This window comes from Bos indicus x Bos taurus, chromosome 21 (assembly GCF_003369695.1).
Source record: "Bos indicus x Bos taurus breed Angus x Brahman F1 hybrid chromosome 21, Bos_hybrid_MaternalHap_v2.0, whole genome shotgun sequence".
Classification (NCBI taxonomy): Eukaryota; Metazoa; Chordata; class Mammalia; order Artiodactyla; family Bovidae; genus Bos; species Bos indicus x Bos taurus.
Window position 1 is genome coordinate 20917490 of NC_040096.1, and position 21409 is coordinate 20938898.

General features: G+C 52.7%; 1 long non-coding RNA gene across 2 annotated transcripts in view; it reads left to right on the plus strand.

The window, feature by feature from the left end:
- The first annotated feature begins 3062 nt into the window (after nucleotides 1-3062).
- The window catches only part of LOC113879545, a 68966-nt gene continuing 50619 nt past the window's right edge, over nucleotides 3063-21409 (plus strand). The window contains exon 1 of one of the 2 annotated variants that reach the window (XR_003507376.1): nucleotides 3063-3681. This is a non-coding gene — a long non-coding RNA (uncharacterized LOC113879545). The remainder of the gene's footprint in view (nucleotides 3682-21409) is intronic. The other variant, XR_003507375.1, reaches the window with a different exon arrangement.

Here is a 21409-nt window from a genome sequence, read left to right on the forward strand (position 1 = left end):
GATAGAGCATGATCTTATTTGTGTGTATTTAAAAGTAAAAAATATGCTTATATGTGCAGAGATTCCGGGTGTGTATTAGAAGACTGCCTCTGGGGGTGAGAGGGAATGAAGGCAGTCCCATTTTCTTTCCATGCTTGTGGGATACTTTCACTGAGAAATGTAAAGCGGTTATTGACTATATCAGGCTTAACCTCTGTTAACCAAGTTGGAGTAGGAGCTCCACAAGAATTTTGCCACTGGCCTGCCTTGTTTGCTTCACCCCAGAGAAAGCAAGGGGCCCAGCAAGTGTCTCTGAGGAGGGACACAAGGTCTCAGGAGTGGGAGGTGTGGGTCTGACTCCACACATGACAGGCCAGGACCTGGCCATGGTGACTGGAGGAGCCCTCCATTGGGCCCTCATGGGCCTGGGTGGGCCCTAGGTGGGATTGGGGGGGAAAGTGCCATAGATCTGGACCAGGGAGCCACCCAGAGCACCCTGGGAAACCCGCAGGATTGCAGAGTAGTCCCTGGGACCTGGGCGACACCTACAGTCAACCCAAATCAGCTGTGGAGCTTGCAGAGTGAGCAGGAAAGAAGACTGCAGTGACTCCTCATAACTTTATAGACTGTCAGTATTATTGTTACCCACCCATTCTATAGATGAGGACACTGAGGCCCAGAAAAATTAAGTTTTAGGTCCCAAGTCACACAGCTAGTTAGTGCCAGAACTAAGATTCAAACTCAACTCTCTTGGACTGTGAAGTCTTACTCCAGACTGCAAAGAAATCCTGTTTGGCATGGCCACTAGGAGGTCCCCAAAGCTGGAACACCCTCCTTTCCACCTCCCATTCATAGAGATATTAACCCCTCCTCTGCAACTTCACCTCCTCAAGTATTTGCTTGCCTGGGGTCCTCCCCCAATTTTACCTAATGCCATGTGGCTCCTGCAGTATCCCTGCCCCTGGACTGGGCAGTGGAGGGATGGGGAGGAGGATTATAGAGACTTTGGTTAGTATAGCCTCTCCTCCAGAGCTGTCCAGGGCCAGAAGGGTTGTCCAGATGGACTTCCTGGGGGTGGTGGCCTGGAGGTAAAGACACAACCCAGCTGGTTAAGACAAGCCTGAATGAGCACTGGAAAGTGGGGGCAAGGTACAGGGGAAGGCTCAGGGCTTCCACCTGGTGGGAAATGGGAAGTGGGAGTAGGTGGGGTCAGAGGGTCTAACTGCTGCAGCCCCCCAGTCCCCTGGCTGCGGGTCACCTACACTTCTGCAGACTCTGCTTCTCCCCTGACCTGATAGAAGCCTGATGGGCACTCCTGGGCCTGCCCCAGTGCTTCCCAGAGTCTGGCCTGATGAGGTCCTCAAGGAAAGCTGAAGCTGCAGAAGCAGCAGTCGGTGAGCAGAGATCTCACTCAGGGATCTGGAATCACTGGGTCTCTTGCAAGGCCAGGGGGATCCCCCTGGATGGTCCTGAGGGACTTGGCAAGTTCTGCAAGAAAAGCCTCTTCTCATCCTGTAAACCTCACCTCTCTCTACCCCATGGGCTTCCCTGGTGGCTCAGATGGTAAAGAGTCTGTCTGCAATGCGGGAGACTCGGGTTTGATCCCTAGGTTGGGAAGATCCCCTAGAGAAGGGAATGGCTTCCCACTCCAGTATTCTTGCCTGGAGAACTCCATGGACAGAGGAGCCTGGCGGGCTACAGTCCAATCGGACACAACTGAGTGACTAACACACACACACACACACACACACTTTTCCCAACTCACAATAAAGTTTCTCTGCAAAGCCTTCCTTGTGTCTGGTCAGTTCTGTGGGAAGGATGTGGGTGAGGAAAGTAAGATTTAGCCACTAGCAAAGACAATTCCTGCTGTGTCAGGTGTGGTGGGTCCCTGGTATGGATCCAAGAAGCCCTCCCAAGGTCTGGGGAAGTGTCTCCCTGACCTGGGCTAGGCTCATCTGGCTAAGAGGACGGAGGCCATTGGCTGCCGGGTCCCAGGCTTACCTCTAGCCTTGAGGGTGGCAATCTTAGGTGTGCTACTCTCAGAAACGGGGTTCTGTAGGTTCTGGATCTTGAGGCAGCTCCCAAACCTCCATCAGTGTCTTGTCATTTAATCCTCATAGTGACAAACACCCCCACTGCCATAAGACTTAATCCCATTTTACAGAGTAGCTAACAGAGGCTTCAGAGATGCTAAGAAACACGTGCACACTCACACAGCTGGGAAGCAATGGCACTGGGCTCCAGATCTCATTTCTGTGACCAGAATGGGATGCAAGGCTTCGTAAATCTCCTGAAAGACCCTGACAAGGTTCTCTATGAATGTGCAATATGACAGCATCCCTTTTCACAAGGCCCTGGGACCCCAGACAATTATCAAGACTTTCTTGCGCCAGGCACTAAGTGCTTGCTCATGTCCTAAATCATGGTTTAATCCTCAGACATCCCTATACAAAACGGGCACTGTATTAATTCCTGTTTAACCAACGGGGAGAGTGAGGCTGAGGTAGCTGGTGGGTGCAGGGATGGGTGCAGCCAGGATGTCGGCACAGGCACACCTGCCCAGATGCCAAGCATTCAAACCCCTGCCCACGCGGCCTCCCTAAGTGCCTGGCGCCCTACCAGCCTCCCCTGCCAGGCAACCCCAGTGAAACGTCTCTCATCCCCGCTCCACCGCGCCCAGGGGGCTGCGGTCAGGGCCGCCGGCGGCGCGGCGGGGTGGGCCTGGCCGTCCGGCAGGCGGCGCTGCCCCTGGGCGCCCAGGTCCCCCCCGCGTGCCGCGCTCCGCCGGGCAGCAGGCTCGGGGCCCCAGGGCCCCGGGAGGAGCCAGGACCCCGGGCGGGAGGGAGAAGACTGAGGGGCGCGAGGCACAAAGAGCTTTTTATTTAAATTTGTTTAGAGTTTCGCGAATTTGCATGAAAAATGTGTGAGAAAAGCCAGCTCCGGTGACCTCATCCGCACCTGCCATTAACGTTCAATTAGCGGCTGAATAGCGGCCGCCGACGCGACGTGCAGGGAATCCGGCAGGCCCCGCGCGGCTCCGGCTGCGGGCCGGGCTCCGGGTGGGGTGGGGTAGGGTAGGGTGGAGGGCGGGGGCGCAGGGTCCGCGCCTACTCCTGCGGGCGGGAGACCCACGGCTTGGTTCGCACCCCGATTCTCCGAGGGGGAGGGCAGGAACCCCACGACCCTCGAGCCCAAGGCCGCTTGGGGGCGCACCGGGCCCTGAGGGCACCTGGGGAGGCAGGGGCTCCCTCCCGGCGCCGAAGAGGCCGGGTTCGCTCCCTCCCCAGGAGGAGAGGTGGACGGACTAGCCCCCCGTCCTAGCTCAGATGGGTTCCCTCGCCACCTTCCGGACAAAGTGTCAAGTACAAGTTCAAGTTCAGGGCCAGGCCCCGGGGATGGGGGTTGGGGGGCGCCAAGCCTTCCCCGGCCGCCTTTGTCCTTCCAGAGAGAATAGCTCCCAAGTCCCCTCCGGGCGGGGCCCAGCAGACGCCCCCGCCCCGCCCCGCCGAGCCCCGCAGGAGCCGCCTCCTCCCGCCCGCGCGGCGCCTGTCCCCTGGTCCCGGCGCCCCAGCTCGGGGCCACCGAAGGGTCTGGGGGCTCGGGGCGCGGTGGGGGGAGGCGCGATCCGAGTCCGTGGGAGCCTCCCCAGCCCCGCAGTCCCAGCAGCAGACCGAGCTCGGTCGGACGGATGCTCGCGCTTAGGTAAGAAGCCCTGGTGGGGTTCGCCGCACCCCTTCTGCCCCGCCCCCCAGCCCCGCACTCTGCGACCCAGAGAAACAGGGCGGAGGGCGGTGTGTTGCAAGGAGAATGGGAGGCTGGGAGGGACCCCCGCCGGGTCTGGGGGCGGGGTGGGCGCTGCCTCTCCAGGGCTCTGAAGGGTCCCGGGCCTGGGGCGGGAGGCACAGAGGGCAAGGGTGCCCCGTGTCTATCCGGTGAAGTCGCCGGCCTTTCCCAGGGGCGTCTAGTTCATCCATCTCTGGTCGGCTTAGCCTCCTTGGTCTCCGCTTCTGCGCGCTAGTTCCGGATCTTGCTCTTTCTCGCCTTCTCTCAGATTCTGCAGGAGGGGCCGCAGTTAGAATCTAGTTCCCCAGGCCCTGAGGCTCCTTCTGGAGAACTGCAGGGGCGCGAGTGTGGCTCGGCTCTAGGGAGAATCAACTATGGACATTCCCTCCCCCCACATCTCCAGCACCTAAATTAAGGTCCTGGGCTAAAGGGTGGTGGGTGGGGTGGGAGTGGGCTGTGATTTAGTGGCGGTGCAGGGGCCCGTAAGATATCCTCCCTTTTTATGGCTTAGGACTTCTGGCTGTTCCCACTGTGGCCGGTTACTGGATTCTGTGCAGGGACAGGTGTTAGCTGGTACCAGTGGCCCAAACCTTGCCTCCCTCCCATTCCTGCCTTTCATTGTCAGATATTCACTCTGAGGTTGTTTATATACTGATGTTTTACACACAATCCTAACATCCATGTTATCTGGTTTCTAAATTCACAGCCAGTTAGAAGCAGCAAGATAAAAAGGGGGAGATGGGCTTTTCCCTCAATTCACACTGTTCCCTTCTGCGTTCCTTTCCTGCTTCTCTGTATAGTTCCCAGATTTCTTACTGCTGGAATTCTAGTCATGATGAAGTTTCTCCCTCTAAGAATACACTCCTTCCATTTTTCACTTGGCCAAACTTTAGCAAGTGTCTCCTCCTCCAGGAGATCTGCCTGGATTTCCTCCACATCTCTGCTTCTCTTAACATCTTCAGTTGCACTGCCAAGGGCTTGGTACATGATAAATGAAATGGTTTCTGGATGGATTCATAAAAAAAAAAAAAAAGAATCAAGTACATATAAATTTAGGAACCATTGAGGATTGAGGGGTTTTTGCTGCTGTTGTTTTAAATAAACACTGGTTCAAACTGAGAGATCTCCCAGGGACTGCTTCCCTCTGTTCTATTACTTACAAGATCTCATTCACAAACAGGCATTAACAGGAAAATGCTGGGTCCATGTACTCTGTTAAAAAGAAAGGAAAAAACCCCTGTGCAAATTTCTTTAAGATTTTAAAAAGAAATACCAGAAGGGAGGCCTTCAGTCTCTGTTAGTCTTTCCCTCTCCATTTAACCCAGTCCTCTGAAGACTTGGAGGGGCTGAGGTTTCCTGAGCTGCATAAGATCATGGGCCCTCCTGCAAGGCTTCAGCCGGGCCACCAAGAAGTTGACTAAAAATGGAGACTGTGACCTACCTAGTGCGTGTCTTTTTGCTCCCGATGATTCATCACTGACAAGCTGATGTCAGAGGAGCCTGGGAAGATGTTTACATCTTTTTAAAAAGGGAAAAGGAAGCGTTTTTTTTCCTTCAAAACCTTCTGCAAAGTCTGCTCTAGACCCTTCCTCTTCCTCGTGAGAACTTCTGGTCTGAGTCTAATCTGATTCTCTCTGGGTTATCGTGACATCTTGGATAAACTGCTTTTTTTTTTTTTTTTTTGTCCCAATAGCCAAGATGTCCAATTCATGGAGGGGTAGAATGAGGAACTTTACGGCAGCAGTTCGAAGAAGGCAATATAAATACTACTCTGATATAGGCTGAGAAAATAATTTATAATTTATATATATGAACTCAGCCCTTCCAACTAAAGGAGACAGGGTCTTGTTATTACCCCCCTTTTACAGAAGAGAAAACTGGGATGTGAAGGGGTTAAGTAAACTGTCTGCAGTGTCACAGCAGAAAGCGGTTCAGGTGGGCTTTGAATTTGGGCAAGCTGTTTTATTTTATTTCTTTGAAATAATTTTGTTGGAGTATAGTTGACTTACAATGTTCTGTTAGTTTCAAATTCACTGTGTTTGATTACCAGCATTTGAGCTTTGTTTCTGAGCTAGTCACTGCAAATGCCTCCCAAATCACCTTTCACATGGACACTCTTGCTTTCCTTATCAGAGAAAGAAGGTAGAGAAGGTGAGGGTGAACAGCTCAACCTTTGGAATCTTGTGTTCAAACCCTGGCTCTCTCCCTTACAAACTATGAGTTTTGCCAGCTCTCCATTACCTCATCTGTAAAATGGGCTTGTAAATCAATCTCAGGGTCTTGTAAGGATAAAATAAGATGTTGTGTTTGTTCCAGTGCCTGAGACATAGTAAATGTTTCCAAGAGGGAAAGCCATTATTGTTTTAACAGCAGTCTTCTTTAATGACAATGATGTTACTGTCACTTTGCATTATCAAAAAGGAACATTCCCTCCCCTCAGAAAATAAAACACTGATACTAGTTGGTCTCCACATGCTTCACGGAGAAGGCAATGGCACCCCACTCCAGTACTCTTGCCTGGAAAAATCCCATGGATGGAGGAGCCTGAAAGGCTGCAGTCCATGGGGTCGCTGAGGGTCGGACACGACTGAGCGACTTCCCTTTCACTTTTCACTTTCATGCATTGGAGAAGGAAATGGCAACCCACTCCAGTGTTCTTGCCTGGAGAATCCGAGGGATGGGGGAGCCTGGTGGGCTGCCATCTATGGGGTCGCACAGAGTCGGACACGACTGAAGTGACTTAGCAGTAGCACATGCTTCAACCAGGCATCTAAGGAGGTGTCTGGATTCTGGTAGGACAGCTGCTCCATTCTGTACAAGATAACCCAGACCCCCAGGAGGGCACACGGATCCCTAGTGTCTTTGAAGGTGATGAATTAAACACAGACCCTTAAACTCTTGTCCCTCCTGGAGTCTAACTCCTTACAGGGATGTTTGTGTGTTGGGGGGATGTTCAAAGAAGGACTTTGTAGATAATCAAGAGAATTAGAGGCTGAGCCAGAAGATGACTAAGAAGAGAAATCTGAGATGAAGAGTTCTCTTTTTTTTCTTTCTTATTTTAAAATCTGGCCATTGCCTCTTGATGAGGAAAATAAATGAACACTGGACCCTGCTACAGAAGTTGATCTGATCAGTGGGGACACTTCTTACTTTCACTAATTAAATAGTTATTTAGTGAGTGCTTGTTCTGTGGGCAGGCATCACTTTAGGTACTGGAGCTACAACAGCAAACAGAACAGAATAACCCCTGCTCTTGGGGAGCTGACAGTCGTGTATGTGTGTATTTAGAGAGGGCTTTCCCCGTGGCTCAGGGCTGCCCTGGTGGCTCAACTGGTAAAGAACCTGCCTGCTAATGCGGGAGTTGCAAGAGATTCAGATTAGATCCCTGGGTTTTGAAGATCCTCTGGAGAAGGAAATGGCAACCCACTCCCGTATTCTTGCCTGGAAAATCCCATGGACAGAGGAGCCTGACAGGTTACAGTCCATGGGGTCACAAAGAGTTGGACACGACCGAGTACACATACATCTATTCCTGGTGGCTCGGACAGTAAAGAATCTGCCTGCAATGTGGGAGACCCAGGTTTGATCCCTGTGTTGGGAAGATCCCCTGGAGAAGGGAATGGCCACCCACCCAGTATTCTTGGAGCTTCCCTGTTGTGTTGAAAGGGGAAGAAAATGTCAATTGTTTTGTGCAGTACACCCTGACTCACCTCTGAGCAGGATCCCTTGTAGTGGAGATAGATCAACTGGGCCTCCATTACTTGCTCACCCTTCAGAGCCAAGGGCATGTGTTTTCACACAGCTATTTCTGCCTATGGGTGGAATTGAGGAGAGAGAAGGGGAGAGAGAGATGACTCAACTTCCTTCCATCTCAGAAAATAAGTAAAGGATTGAGGCAGAGATTCCTTGGCAATGTACTCATCAAATGGGCAATGTACTCATCAGATGGGCAATACACAGGAGTCCTGCCCTCCTGCATCCCATTCCCAGACTCCCCAGACCCAGGCAGAGCTGTGATCCTGGCAGTGATGCAGGGACAGAAACGGTGATCATCAGTGGGGGAGACTAAGAGGGATGGGAAGGGGTGACACTGCATCCAGGGTCTGGGAAGATCATTTTAACAGCTTGCCCATGCCAGCATGCTTCTAGGGGCATTACATGTATATATGAAGATTAGCCCAGTTACCCTTAATTATTATCAATCTCTGTTTCAGAGATGAGGCAACTGAGGCCCAGAGAATAAAGTGGCCCAAGACCACAAAGCTAGTAAATGGCAGATCTGGGTCAGATTTGAACCCAGGCAACTTGGCTCCACTAACTCCACTATCACACTGTTTATCAAAGGACCAGGTTTCAGAAAGAAATGTTCACTCCCTTGGGAGGACACCAAGCATCCTCAGAAGTCTGCAGGAGTTCCCAGTGCAGCCCTCTCTCACACTTATTTGAGCCTCAGATTAGAGATGTTAAGGCTCTTCTTTGAAAACCCTCCTCCCTTGGCAGGTGAGGAAACTGAAGATGGGGAGGGTCTTTCCCCAAGGTCACTGTCAAAGCAGACATCAGACTGTAGTCTCAGCCCACTCACTACCTCACAGGTCCTGAATGTCAAGGTGTTGGGCTGAAGGGCTGCTTCCTTTACTGCAGACTCTTCAGGGTCAGAGAAACCTGACCCTCATCTCTTTCATCACAAACCCAGAGGGAAGATGTGAGATGATCAGGAAGAGGTGGGTTTCCTCGGGTTCTCCCATAACAGGCTCCATCTTGAGTGCTACCTTGTCCGACTCCATCCATGGTGAGCCTTGGTGCTGTGAGGAGGAAGCTGGTGTGTGAGGTAGACCCCAGGAAGAGCCAACACATACCAAGACCAGCAGGTCAAGGAGTTTGAGCTCTAGTCTGAAGCCTTCTGGTCAGAACTTGGCATTCAGCAGTGTGCACTCTACATCAGTCACTGGGAGAGTGATGGGCAGGATGCTAGGTTACTGAGATATTCCCAGCTTTTCCAGGAGCAATCATCAACTGATCAATGTATGAGTCATTTTTGATGAAACAGCTGTAGTAAAAAAAAAACCCATAGGAGACTCCTGCCCTAACTTATTCCAAAACTTGATAAAGCTCTTCCTGGTAAAAGGGTTCTGGCACTGGCGGGTCTAAGGTCGGACTTAGGGGGCACCCTACTGAGGGACTCTGCCCAGGGCTCCAGCTTAGCAGGCCTCATGGCCTAATTCACTAGACTGCCTAGTGGGGCTTTGCAAGAGCGAGATGCCCCATGCCCACATGAGCACAAACTGCATTTGCCCAAAAAGCTTCCTTAGAAAAACAAACTTTCAGCTGGGGGAAGCCAACCTTAGGAGGGCCAAAGATTACATCCGGGCTTATCTACTTCTCCAGGAAGTCTATTCATTCTATTTTTCTGATATGTTCTAAATCTGTAATGCTAAGAAAGTCAATCGTGGGCGTTAGCATTGCTGGCCCTCCTCCTGGTCACACCTGCATCTTTTGGGTGCGCGTTAAAGGTCTTGGAAATAGAAATATAAAAACTGCCTTGCGATGCGTCATCTGTAGTCTCCACCACCGCCTGCACTCGTTCCAATCTTTCACTCCTGCCTAAATTTGGGGCCCCACGCCAGGGCCAGCAGTGTTTTACGGTAACAACAGAGGAGGCTGAGCCGCACTACATCTGTCTCAGGTTCGCCTCCAGGGCCCTGCAGTATCCACTCCATGTCTTTCGGGCGCGTAGGGAGTGGCAAGGCTCTGTCCCGAGCTCCTCAACTGCCCCTTCCCTCTTACTCCAGGCTGCTGGGCAGAGGCTACTTGCATGGCCTTGGAATCATTTCGACACTCCAAGGAGGGGGCCGCATCTAAATGTCTCAGGCTCTCCGAGGCTAGCGGCCCGCAATCCCCTTAGAGCAGGTGACGCAGGCTGTAACCCTGGAGAACACTGCTCCCTGGAATCCAAACTCAGTTCCTAGCAGGAGACACAAGGGGAAGCTTTGCTTCTCTGTTGTTCAGTCGCTGAGTCGTGTCTGACTCTTTACAACCCCATGGACTGCAGCATACCAGGCTTCACTATCCTTCACCATCTCCTGGAGTTTGCTCAAACTCATGTCCATCGAGTCAGTGATGCTATCCAACCATCTTTATCCATTCCTTCTCTAGTGATGCCTTTAAGCTAACCGTGGCTGCCCGTCGGGCTGGCTCTGGGTCTCACTGGGCTGCAGACTGGCTGATGGTGGCACAATCGGGTCCATGGGTGCTGGACTGGCCCCCACCTGCCTCCCCGCCTCACCTCTGGGTTACCACTTTTGGTTTGCACTCACATCCCAGATGGCGGATTTTCTGGGGAATTGGGATTCTTATATCTGCAATTTATTCTAAGCCCAAGGTTCCAAGAAATATCTATAATGAACATTAATGTCTACAATCGCCTGGTCAATTTGCATCGAGTGGCAGAGCCGCCTCATTCTTATTTATGGTAGAAAATGAAAAAAACTGCCTTGTGATGGGTCAGGTCAGGTCCCTGCCTGTTATTTACGGTCAAAAGAATTTTTCTCCCCACCAGGAATCCAACTTGCTTGAAATAGATTTCTCCTCTCTGATTCTCCGAACTGGAGAGAAATCTGTTTTCAAAACAGTTATTTAAAAAAAAAAAAAAAAAACAGGCAACCAGACAGCCTGAGGATATCAGGCCAACAGGCCAACAGTGTCCCCTCCACTGTCTGAGTGCCCCAGACCCCTGGACATGGCCAATACGAAGCACCCTAGCTGCCTGGGATGGGGGTAAGGCCCCAGGGGGGTGAGAGACACAGGTTACTCTATGGGACTCCAAGGGAGATACTCGGCCGCTCACGTCCAAGCAGGCTGGGGACCCGACTCTCAGTCCCCCAAGGCCGGCGCACCAGCTGCGCCCTCCTCGCGCTCCGAGACGCCGATCGTGGGCAAAAGCTGGAGGTTCTTAGGGATTCCAGAGCCACTCCAAGGCCGAGATCCGGTCTGTCCCACGACCTTGGCGCCAGGAAGCTGTGGAAAGAGACAGACCCCAATTTTCTCCCCTTGGAGTTGAAACAAAACCTGAAAGCCCGAGGTTACCCGCACGGCCAGAGGTGGCGCCTCGGCGGCGGGGGCGGCTCGAGCCGCGTGCCTGCGCTGTTCCCAGGCCCGGGTTCTGTGGCTTTCCTAGTTGTTGAGTTACTTGGCTGGTTAGCTAATAGCCAGCTTACAGGCAGCGTTTACACAAATGCCCAGTCTGGTCTCACGCTGAGTCCCTGCGTCCGCCAGACCGAGAGCTGCCCGGCTGGGCTACGGGAGGAGGGACGAAGGGGAATTCTTGGTAATGAGAGGGGAGGTTTTCCCGGGACGCCCCTTGGTGAAGTGGCCTTGGCTTCGGACCGGGAACAAAGGGCTTAGGTGCCTGCGCGCCGCGCGCCCTCGGGGCCCGGCGCGGCCCTCATTCACGCCCCTCCCCATGCCTTTGCGGCCGCGGGCTTTGTGCGCTCCGGGCGCGCGCAGCGTTGCACCTGCCCGGCCTTAAGTACCTTGGCGAGGCGGCGAGGGCGGCTGTTCTAATCGCCATCTCCAAAGTACCTGCTCATGAATAAACACCAGCCCCATTTATCAGGTACTTAGCGCTCATTGTGAAGGGGAAATTGGCCCTTTTCTGAAAGTGTCTATCTTCAACCCATCTGCACAGTCGTGGCTGCAGAACTTCCCCCACCCTTTAGATACACACACACACACACACACACACACACACTCGCAACACGAGACTCCTCCAGGCTAAGATAAACTCGCTTTTCTTCCGGTAAGTGCGTGATTGAGCTGCGACAATAGATGGAGAGGAGGAGGCCGCTAGGTCAATAACCCACCTCTCTCCTATTGACAGGAGTCAGCCCGCAGAACGCCCGGTCTTCGGAAAGGCTAGTCCTGTGTTCTGGCTACCGGGTCCTGTGGACGCACTTGCACAAAACCCAGGAGTTCCCAAACGTGGGGCCATATATTGGAAACGCTGGCCCGAGGTGTCCGTGGTGCCTGTCAACCTTGGCTGGGGCCCCTGCACGTCTTATCTTCTGCTCCCCTCTCTCCAGGAGGGTCCCATACCCGTGTCTGACTGTTAAGGCGTGAGCACGCAGGACACAGGATGTAAGGATCTGCACGGTACAAGGAAAGGGGACCTTTTCTGGCCCCGCTGGGCCGAATGGTAGCTTCTGGCAGAAGCGACTGAGGTTTCTGCCTAGCAAAGGGAGAAAAAGGGAGGCTGGCTAGGCCCGTACAACCATGACAGCTCCACGGAGGGTATAGAAGCAGCGTAAATAGGCAAAAAAAAAAAAAAAAAAAAAATGTAGATGCCAGCAAAGTCACACCAGTGAGTTTATAAAGGCGTTTGGTCCTGGGGGCTCACTTGTTAGCCTCTCATCCATTCCTTCTAACATTTGTACACCCGCTTGCGTTCCCAGGACTCTGTTACCTGGGTGGAATTCACCAGGAAACACAATCGATTTTCTGGACCTGTGTGCGGCAACAGACAGCTCTGAAAATGAAAGTGTTTGCTAAGTGTGGAGATTTCACCAATCGAACGTTTAAAAATGGCTTTGTCTTCATTCGGCTCTCTGGATTTTATTGTTTTACAAATAGAAGCCCAGAGCCACTGCCGAGAGCCCCGTTCTGCCGCCTAGCCCTTGCATGGCTTCTGGTGGTTGATACACGGGGTTTAGGAACCCGGGATATTTAGAAAACCGCAGTTTATTGGGGTTTCGTAGCCCGTTCCCTTTACACTGAACGCAGGCAGCCACTGCAAATCCAGGCTCCAGTCTCTTGCCAACGACTGGGTAGAACACTTAGGGTCTTGCTATACTGCTGACAGGTGTGACCATCTCGGCTTGGGGCAGACCTGCGGTGGGGACTGGGTTCTCCTCTAAAGACAGCGGATAACGCCGGGTCTGAGCACGAGAACCAGAGGCTTCGGTGGTACGAGCTGCGGTAACTCTGGCTTGCGCTTCTCCCCAGAAACGCCAGTGGCCCTGAGTCCCTAGCCCCTCCCGGTGCCCGCGCCGGGCCCACGGAGATCCTACCCGAGCTCTGGCAGCGCCATCACGCCGAAGGACGTAAGCTCGGTCCCACTGGAATTCACCCAAATACAGCCGCTCATTTTTGGAATATTCTAGGAAAAAAAAAACAAGATCCCGCATCTCTTTGTGATAAAAGGAGGTAACTGATGGGGTGAGCCTTTGGCGTCAGGGCAGACAAGGGAACGATGAGGGCGACTTCGGGAGAAATGCTCTAAACTAGGGACGGCTCGAAAGTCCCTTGTCTCCAGTTTCTGGCTATACATTGGCCTCGGGTGGCTCCTGTGTTGGGAGAACCCAGGCATTTCTGCGCCGCCGCTTTTGGGCCGCCTCCAGCCCGCTGCGGCTCCTTTTGTGGCCGCGGAGTCTGGCGGGCGCCTTCTTCGCCCTGTGAACTGGGGCAACAGGCCGCGGGCCGAGGGGGCGCCTCCAGGAGGGCGGGGTGGAAGGGGTTCCCTCTTGCCCCACAGGGCATCCAACAAATACCTTCTCCGCCGGCAAGAGGCTACCCCACCTCACGGTCTAGAGGTTGAGTGTCGCCTCTTTAAGTTTTATTTTATGTGGAGAAAATTCTGGAATTCGAATTCGTTGCTCCCATAAATTTGCTTTGAATAAACTGTATGGAGTCGCTGTGTGCGCTTCCACAGGAACCTACGGATTTCCGGGCGGCTGACTGTGCCTGGAGAGTGAGGGGCAGGTGGGGGGCGGGAGGAACGCTTCCCCAAATACCGGGACTGATCACCGAGGCGCGGCTGAAGCCTGATTTGGGGGCAATAAGGGCTCAATCCTCTCCAGTCGGCTCCCCCATTTTCAGCCTTCTCAGCCACGCCCTTGGTTCCATACCTGCTGTCCCTCGGGGCTCCGATCCAGCCTCCCCAGGAGACCTAGGAGGAGCGGAGTTGAACCGGATCAGGGCCCCGCGGGTCCCGAGCTAGTTCCCTAACCCAAAGGTGCAGCCAGGCCCGAGGCCTGGACAGTCGTTTGGGAAAAGCTACAATCCCAGGCGGGGCCCTCCGCTGGAGACTTTGGCCGCAGCAAAGGTCGTGAGCCAGGTCCGCTCCACGCAGCGTGGTTTGTCCTCCGCCTCTCCAACTCCTCCCCGCATTTCATTTGGGCTCTTCTTGAAGAGTGGCCCCAGGGGAGTTTCTCTGTCCCCAAGATAAGAGTGCACGGGGCTTCCAGGCCCGAAAGTTCGGCCTAGATAAATCCCCAAAACAGAACTCTGCGGAACCAGATTTGAGGGAGCAGTGCAAATACTCTCGCGGGAAGGGAGTGCAGAGGCCAGGCGAAACTTGTTATTTGACCTCAAAACTAGGCTTAGTAGACCCTTGCGTGTTAATTCTACCTCGGAGGTACTGGTGGCCCCTGAAAATTTCACGCTGCAGTTACCATGGACCTCTTAGAGGAGATGGGGAGGGATCTGCCATTCCTGTTCCGTGTGCTTTTCTGAAACTTCTCGGTTCAGTGAATCAATCCCGCCTCTACCTTAAACCCGAGCCTCTTTGGATCCCCAGTGATGCCCGCCCACCGCGCCGCACGCCTGGGTGTCCAAGCCCGGAAGATCTCACTTGCACTTTCTGCCCCCACTGCTTTCGGGGTGGGGGTCGTGCCCCTATTGTCAGCAACTAGTCTTAGCGCTGCCCTCCAGGGAGGAGGGGCGACAGCGGCTTCGGCTGACCCCCGAGGGTAGGGGGGTGAGGGTTCTGAGGCTTCGGCGGTCCCCGTCTTTTCTGCATGGCGTGGCTGGAAGGAAGTTTATTTCCGTTCTGGGGCTTCTTCCTGGCTTCTTCGGCTGCCGAGAGCCATCCTTCGCCCATGGCTCAGATGGAAACTCTGAGGCCGATTGGTTCAGGTTCGCCAGCAGCTGGCGGCGGGCCCCTGGCCGCCCACCCTGGCCACTGGCCCCTGACAGTAAGCCCCCTCCGCTCATTCATTCCCGGGGGCTCACTGCGCGCCGCTGAAAGAAGTGTGTGTGTGTGTGTGTGTGTGTGACCCTATGGGCTGTAGCCCTCCAGGCTCCTCTGTCTACGGAATTCTCTAGGCAAGAATGAATATAGGTTATGTTCTTAGAGATCGCGAGAGGGAAGGGGGCGGCGAGGCCTTGTGGTTCCCACGCTCCCTCTGCGGAGTTTACTTTCGCAATCTCCGTTCCAGTCTGGCCGGCTCTTCCCTAGCTTTTCTCAGCAGAGCGCAGTATGGGGACCAGTGGATTTCGCGGCGCTGACTCTTCGAGTCAGGCCCGAGGGTCAAGTGTATTCGTCCGGCCTCCTCCGGGCGAGTCTGTTCGAGATCCGCCGGCAGAGGGCGTCCCGGGCAGAGGAAGCGCGGGGTTGGATATCTCTTCTGGGTTCCGCGCGCCACACTGCGGGGCTCTGTGGCGTCCTAAACCCGCCAAGTCGCACGAATGGAGCCACAGATAGGCGCGGCTGAAGGTGGGTGGGGTGAGCGGGACGGCAGCGCCACCTGCAGCGGGACGTGCGCGGATGCAGGCCACTGGACTCCCAGGCCCGCCCTCCAGTCTGTAACCCTGCAAAAAAGAGAAAATCGTGACTGTGTGCACTGTGGAGTGTACTGTGGAGAGCATACCTGAATACAGAGACAGGGACGGCGCGGGAGGAGTAACCCCTAACCCTTGACCCCTCCTAGCCAAAGGGTGATTTTTCACAGTCACCCCTTTCCACTTATACATGCCATGCACAGACAAAAATACCCCTCCATTCCTCCAAAGACACCCCTTCGCTCCTCCAAAGACACCTCTTCGCTCCTCCAAAGACACCTCTTCGCACACACTTCTGTAGATACAAACACTACACCACACAATCTGCAGGCACATGTACCCCTGGCTGGAATTTTCTAGAACATTTAGTCCAAGCTCCGCCTTTTAATAGTAGGAAACTGATGTCCAGGTGGGAAAGAGACCAGTCCGAGGGCCTGCAGCAGTCAGGTTGACGCCAGTGGCACTGTCCCTTGGCTGTGTTCTAAGCCTCAGTTTCCTCTGCTGTAAGCATTGAAATTGTACTGAGTCAGTGGTTTGAGGGGACGTGTCTAGAGGGATATGTTGGTGTCTGGGAAGCAGCCTGTGTGTCCATGACACACATGGAGACACACACGAAGGAGGAGTGTGTGTACATGCAATGGGTGCCTGGGAAGATATGGCAGGGCCTGTATGTGTTCACCCAGGAAGGGGTACAGGTGTCTGTTGATTGTGTGGAGTTGCATTTGTGTCTACAGAAGTGTGTGTGAAGGGGTGTGTTTGGAGGAGTGGAGGGGTATTTGTGTTTGTGCATGGCATGAATAAGTGGAAAGGGGTGACTGTGAATATTGGCACCCTCGAAAGGAGGGAGGGTGAATGTGTGTGCACACTCATGTACATGCACACTGCCCACTACACGCCCCCCACCCTCCGCCAATGCTTTGGAATCTGCTTTGAGGCCCTGAACCTGCCCTATAGGAAAAATGAGTGAGGGGTGAGAAGGCTGAGGGGTCCAGGCTCCAGGGTGTGGCCTTGCCCCAGTGCCCAGCACGCTCTAAGGGGCTGCAATTAAGCAACCCTTCTCCTGGGCTTGGGAGGAGGAGGAGGAGGAGGATTATGGCAAATTCATTTCTATTTTCCAGCCCACTAAGCCTGCAGCGCGACCCTGGTGTTAGCATGAGAATGGGCCGGGCTCTGTGAACCCCTCCCGACCTACTGACCCCTCCCCCCCCCCCAAGTGAATAGCAGGACCCAAGCCTCTCCAACCAGCTCCTGCAAAGCCACGACTCCTAATCAGGGTAATTTAATATATTTTAAGCCCCCGGCGGCTTTATTTTCCCTCCTTTTCGAGTTTGTTTTAGGCATTCACAGCTCTCACCCCGTCATTAGACAGCCTTATTTGACGGATGGAAGGAGCTGCTATGAGACCACAGCCCTTTGTGTCCCCCACATAAGCTGGGCTTCCCTGTAATTAGAATGGTATTCCCAGCCATTGAGGCCTTTCATGAGACGGAACAAAAACCCGCCCGGAGATGAATATCCCTCAACTCTCAGCCTCCTGGCCAGGAAAGGGCTACGAGTTAAAGGGACTCCTTGGGGGAAGACGGTCTGGAAGGAAGGACAGCCTATGTCCTGCCAGGGTGAGGAATTTAGGGGCCATGGGGAGTGGGCATCAGACAAAGCCTCTGTGAGGTTGCCCATAAACAGCAGTCACCCACACTTACTCTCCTACATGCTCAGCCCACCTGGGGGCCTGCCTGGGCTCAGCCTCTGTAGTCAGAACATCCACATATGTCCGTGAGGCTGGGGAATATGGAACACGCAGGGGTGTGCAGGAAAAACACACACACATACAGAATCATCCAGACCCTGACTGAAATATGGTTTTGCATCTAAATACACAAACACCCCTAGTCATTCATATATAGTCTTGGGATTACATTATAAACACATATACACACATTCATACATGCATACATACACGCTCAGCTACAGAATGACAATTGTCATAAAACCAGGTTAGAAATGCTTGTAAATATACACACATACCACATGCACTGTCACCCAGACATAGCACCAATTTGTCTTTGTCTTTACGCATTCACACTATCCACCCAGATGGGTTTGTTTGTGAACACACACACACACACTCTTATACACTCATGCTGCTGTTTAGTCACTAAGTCGTATCTGACTCTTTGTGACCCCATGGACTGTAGCCCACCAGTCTCCTCTGTCCATGGGATTTCCCAGGCAAGAATACTGGAGTGGGTTGCCATTCCCTTCTGCAAGGGATCTTCCCAACCTAGGGATCAAACCCCTGTCTCTTTGACAGGCAGATTCTTTACTGCTAAGCCACCAGGGAAGCCCCTTATACACTCATACATACGTGCGTATATACCCCTAGAGTTTTCCGGACCCCATTTTTTCTCTGGCTCTAGGGCATTAACCAGCTTGTGCACACTGTGGTGATGCCACACCCCTTCCCTCCCCAGAATATAGGCTTGTTCCTGGTCATGTTCTTGGATCCTGCCTAGCCTAGATGGAAATCCAAGAATGAATCTCTGTGTTCAGATACTGAGACTGTCATGCACACACATGTGTGGACATATGCACTTCCTTTAGCTCACACTGATGTGAAAATACAGGGAAACACTCTGGATCTGAAATACCATCATGGTGTCATTTTAGCATTGCCAGGCCAGCCTCTCCCAGACACTCGTGACCAGACATGCAGGAGAGTTTCAAGAGTAAGCCCCAACAAACTACCCCTTGTGTGTGAATTCAACTTCTGCATGGGCTGGATTCTCCTCTGGGGCTCAGGTGGGTTTCCCCATGGAAAAAGAAATCTCCCTTTTCCAGTTTTCCCCTTCCAACTGGGCTTCAATACAATCAGTAGCTTTTCAAAGGTCTCGGGAAAAGCCCAGTGGGTGATACTAGATCTAGGATGCTACAAAAGGAAGAACCCAACCTACCAACTGACTCACAGGGGAAGCACTCCCATGGAGAAGTAATGAGTGCCCCATTTCTGGGAGGATTCAAATAGGGACAAGATGATCACCAGTCAGGGATGCTTTGGGGGAATTTGTTTGTTAATAGTTCAGCCCCACCTGTACTTCTGTGTCAGATCCTGTGCTCAGAGCTCAGAGTACAGTGATGAGTAACATACAAACCTGTCTTCAAAAAAACTTAAGAAGGAGTCTTGGACTTCCCTGATGGTCCAGTGGTTAAGAATCTGCCTGCCAATGCAGGGGACACCAGGTAGATCCCTGGTCCAGGAAGATCCCACGTGCTGAGGGGCAGCTAAACCGGTGCACCATGGCTACTGAGCCTGCACTCTGGAGCCCAGGAGCACAGCTACTGAAGCCCATGAGTCCTAGAGCCCATGCTCTGAAACAAGAGAAGCCACTGCAATGAGAAGTCCTCACACCGAAACTGGAGAGTAGCCCCCACTCACCACAACTAGAGAAAGCCTGTGTGCAGCCAAAACAAACAAACAAACAAACAAACAAACAACAAACATCCAGCAGAGCCAAAAACAAACAAACAAAAAAAAACCTTAGAGTCTTAAAAGGGGAGTGTATGTGTTCATGCTCAGTTGGTCAATCTTGTCTGACCATGTGACCCCACGGACTGTAGCACACCAGGCTCTCTCTGTCCATGGACTTCTCCAGACAAGAATACTGGATGGGTTGGCGTTTCCTATTCCACTTAAAAGGGGCAACCACACACAATCTTTGGGCCTGGGGCAGGGTATAGGCATGACACTGGGGCTGAGTAGAAGGCAGTGAAATGAGTTTCTAGTTTCCACATTGGAATATCGATATCAGGGACTGGAATGGCCCATTTTATGTCATGTGCCTAAGGTACAGTTGTGGCACCTTTAAGTCCCTGTGTTGGGTAAATGATAGAGGCACTGGTATCCAAGGCCTCTCTCTAACAGTCTTGGACTTCCATCTGGGTTTGTGGCTTTCTCACTGTGACACTCTCCATGGTGGGTAGTCATTCTCTAACTCAACTCTGCACAGTATAATTTTACCGGGGCCCGTTGCCAGCCCCCAGGAACAAAGGAGAGGCTCAGGAAGAGTGTGACAGGTCCACTTTGAGGCAGTGGTAGGTCAGTTTCCTTCATGGTTCTTGGCTCATCTTAGAAGTGAGGAATGGGCTACTGAATTTTATTAAGCCTCATTCTCTTCCCTTCTGGAAAGGAAGTACAATTTTGAAGGGATAAATGGGGATCTTAAAACTGCTAGTAAACTACATGTTTCGAAAAAAAAATTTTTTTTTTAAACTTTACTTCTTTGAAATGTGGGGAAACCATCTTATTCTGGTGCCACAAGGAAACGCATACCCAGGAAGTGACCAAGAAAACCCTTACATCTCTCTCTAGATGAAACATTCATCTGTTTCTCTTTCTAAGAGAAATTCCCCAGGGAAATTAGAGACCAAGATGCTTTGAAGCCAATTCCAGTGTCTTTTTTTTTTTTTTTTTAAACCACAGTGTCCCATATGTAATGTTTGCTGATGGCCTGGGCACTGGGGACAGCCTAAATTCAAAGCCATTTACCAGCTATGTATGACCTTGGACACATGTCTTGGAGCCTGAATGTCTTCAACTGTAAAGTGGAGATAATAGTGCCATCCTGCTACCACTGTTGTGAGGGTTTAATGAGCTAACACATGTAGAAGAGCCCAACAATGTCTTGCATGCAGTAAGCACTCAATTAGTGTTAGCCAAGGTGGTTAACCTCAGCTAGTAAGCAATCTGCCTTCTCTGGTAGCTCAGCAGATAGAAAATCTGCCTGCAATGCAGGAGACCCCGGTTCAATTCCTGGATTGGGAAGATCCCCTGGAGAAGGAAACAGCTACCCACTCAGCCTGGTTAATCTTAGAGTGCTCCCAGGATTCTTGGGCTTTCCTGGTGGCTCAGCTGGTAAAGAGTCCGCCCGCAATGCGAGAGACATAGTTCGATCCCTGGGTTAGGAAAACCCACTGGAGAAAGAAACAGCTACCCACTCAAGGTGGTTAATCTTAGAGTGCTCAGAACATATTTGTTGGCTAGACGAATGCATTCTTTATTTTGTTTGCATTTAGGGTAAGTTGTAGGAACATAAGATCTTCCCGGAATCTTCTCGTGTGCAACTTTGGCGGGAGGCGGGGCTGGGGTCGGGGTTGGTAGACAATGATTGGAGGAACCCCTAGCTTAAAAAAAAAAAAAAAAAGCTTTCCAGTTTTCGCCGCCAGTGCGCGCTCAGGTCTTTACCTAGGGCGCCAGCAGGGGGAGCCCGAATCGCCGCAGCATGGCGGGTTCCTGCAAGAATTACGTTCGACGGAGCACCACTGTGGGCTGGGCACCTGCCAGGGCAGCAGCTGTCGGATAGCCGGGAAATTGGGGGCTCAGGTAGAGCCGTGTGGCGCCTTACTTGGAAATAACTCTGACGTGGAGGCCAGATTTCTTGAGTGCCAGGGTCCCAGGTTTGTGTCCTACACCGGCCTAAGCCAGGGAAGCCCAGTTGGTGGTGACTCGCGCTGGTGCTTCACCGCTGCGCCCTCAGCACCCAGCTCGGTCGGAGTAGGCACCCTGTACTTCTCGCTTAAAGTCTCGGGGAGACTTTGTGGCCTGGGAGGCGTGGGTGCCAGGGCCTCCTTCCGGGCATTTTGGAAGTGAAAACCGTATCCTTCCCCCAGCCCTTCACGCCACCCCTGGGCAGATCCGGGAAGAGGTTAAAACCTGAGCGCCTTTGGCACCTGGCGGTGCCAACGTGCAATCTGGCCTTGACCGTGACACTCTGTGTTCCACTTCCTGCCGCGCTGTTTTCTCCGCCGCTACCCTGCGGTGGCGGTCCGCAGCTGAGAGAAGAGCTAATTTGGGAGTCCTGGTATGTATATATGCATGTCTATTTGCGTAATAGTTGTTTTCAAAGGTATTTTAAAATATCAGAGCTGCTGACAATCCATCATCTCGGCTAATTAAAAACCAGTTTGAGTCTGGGCTTTGAAAATGCGGGAGTCAGACACTGAGAAACGAATGACCTAAGATGGTTATCTTCTCTCCCCACCGCAGGAGGGTTCTCCAACCCCAAGATCTCCTGCCCTGAGGGTTGAGAATGAGGTCTGG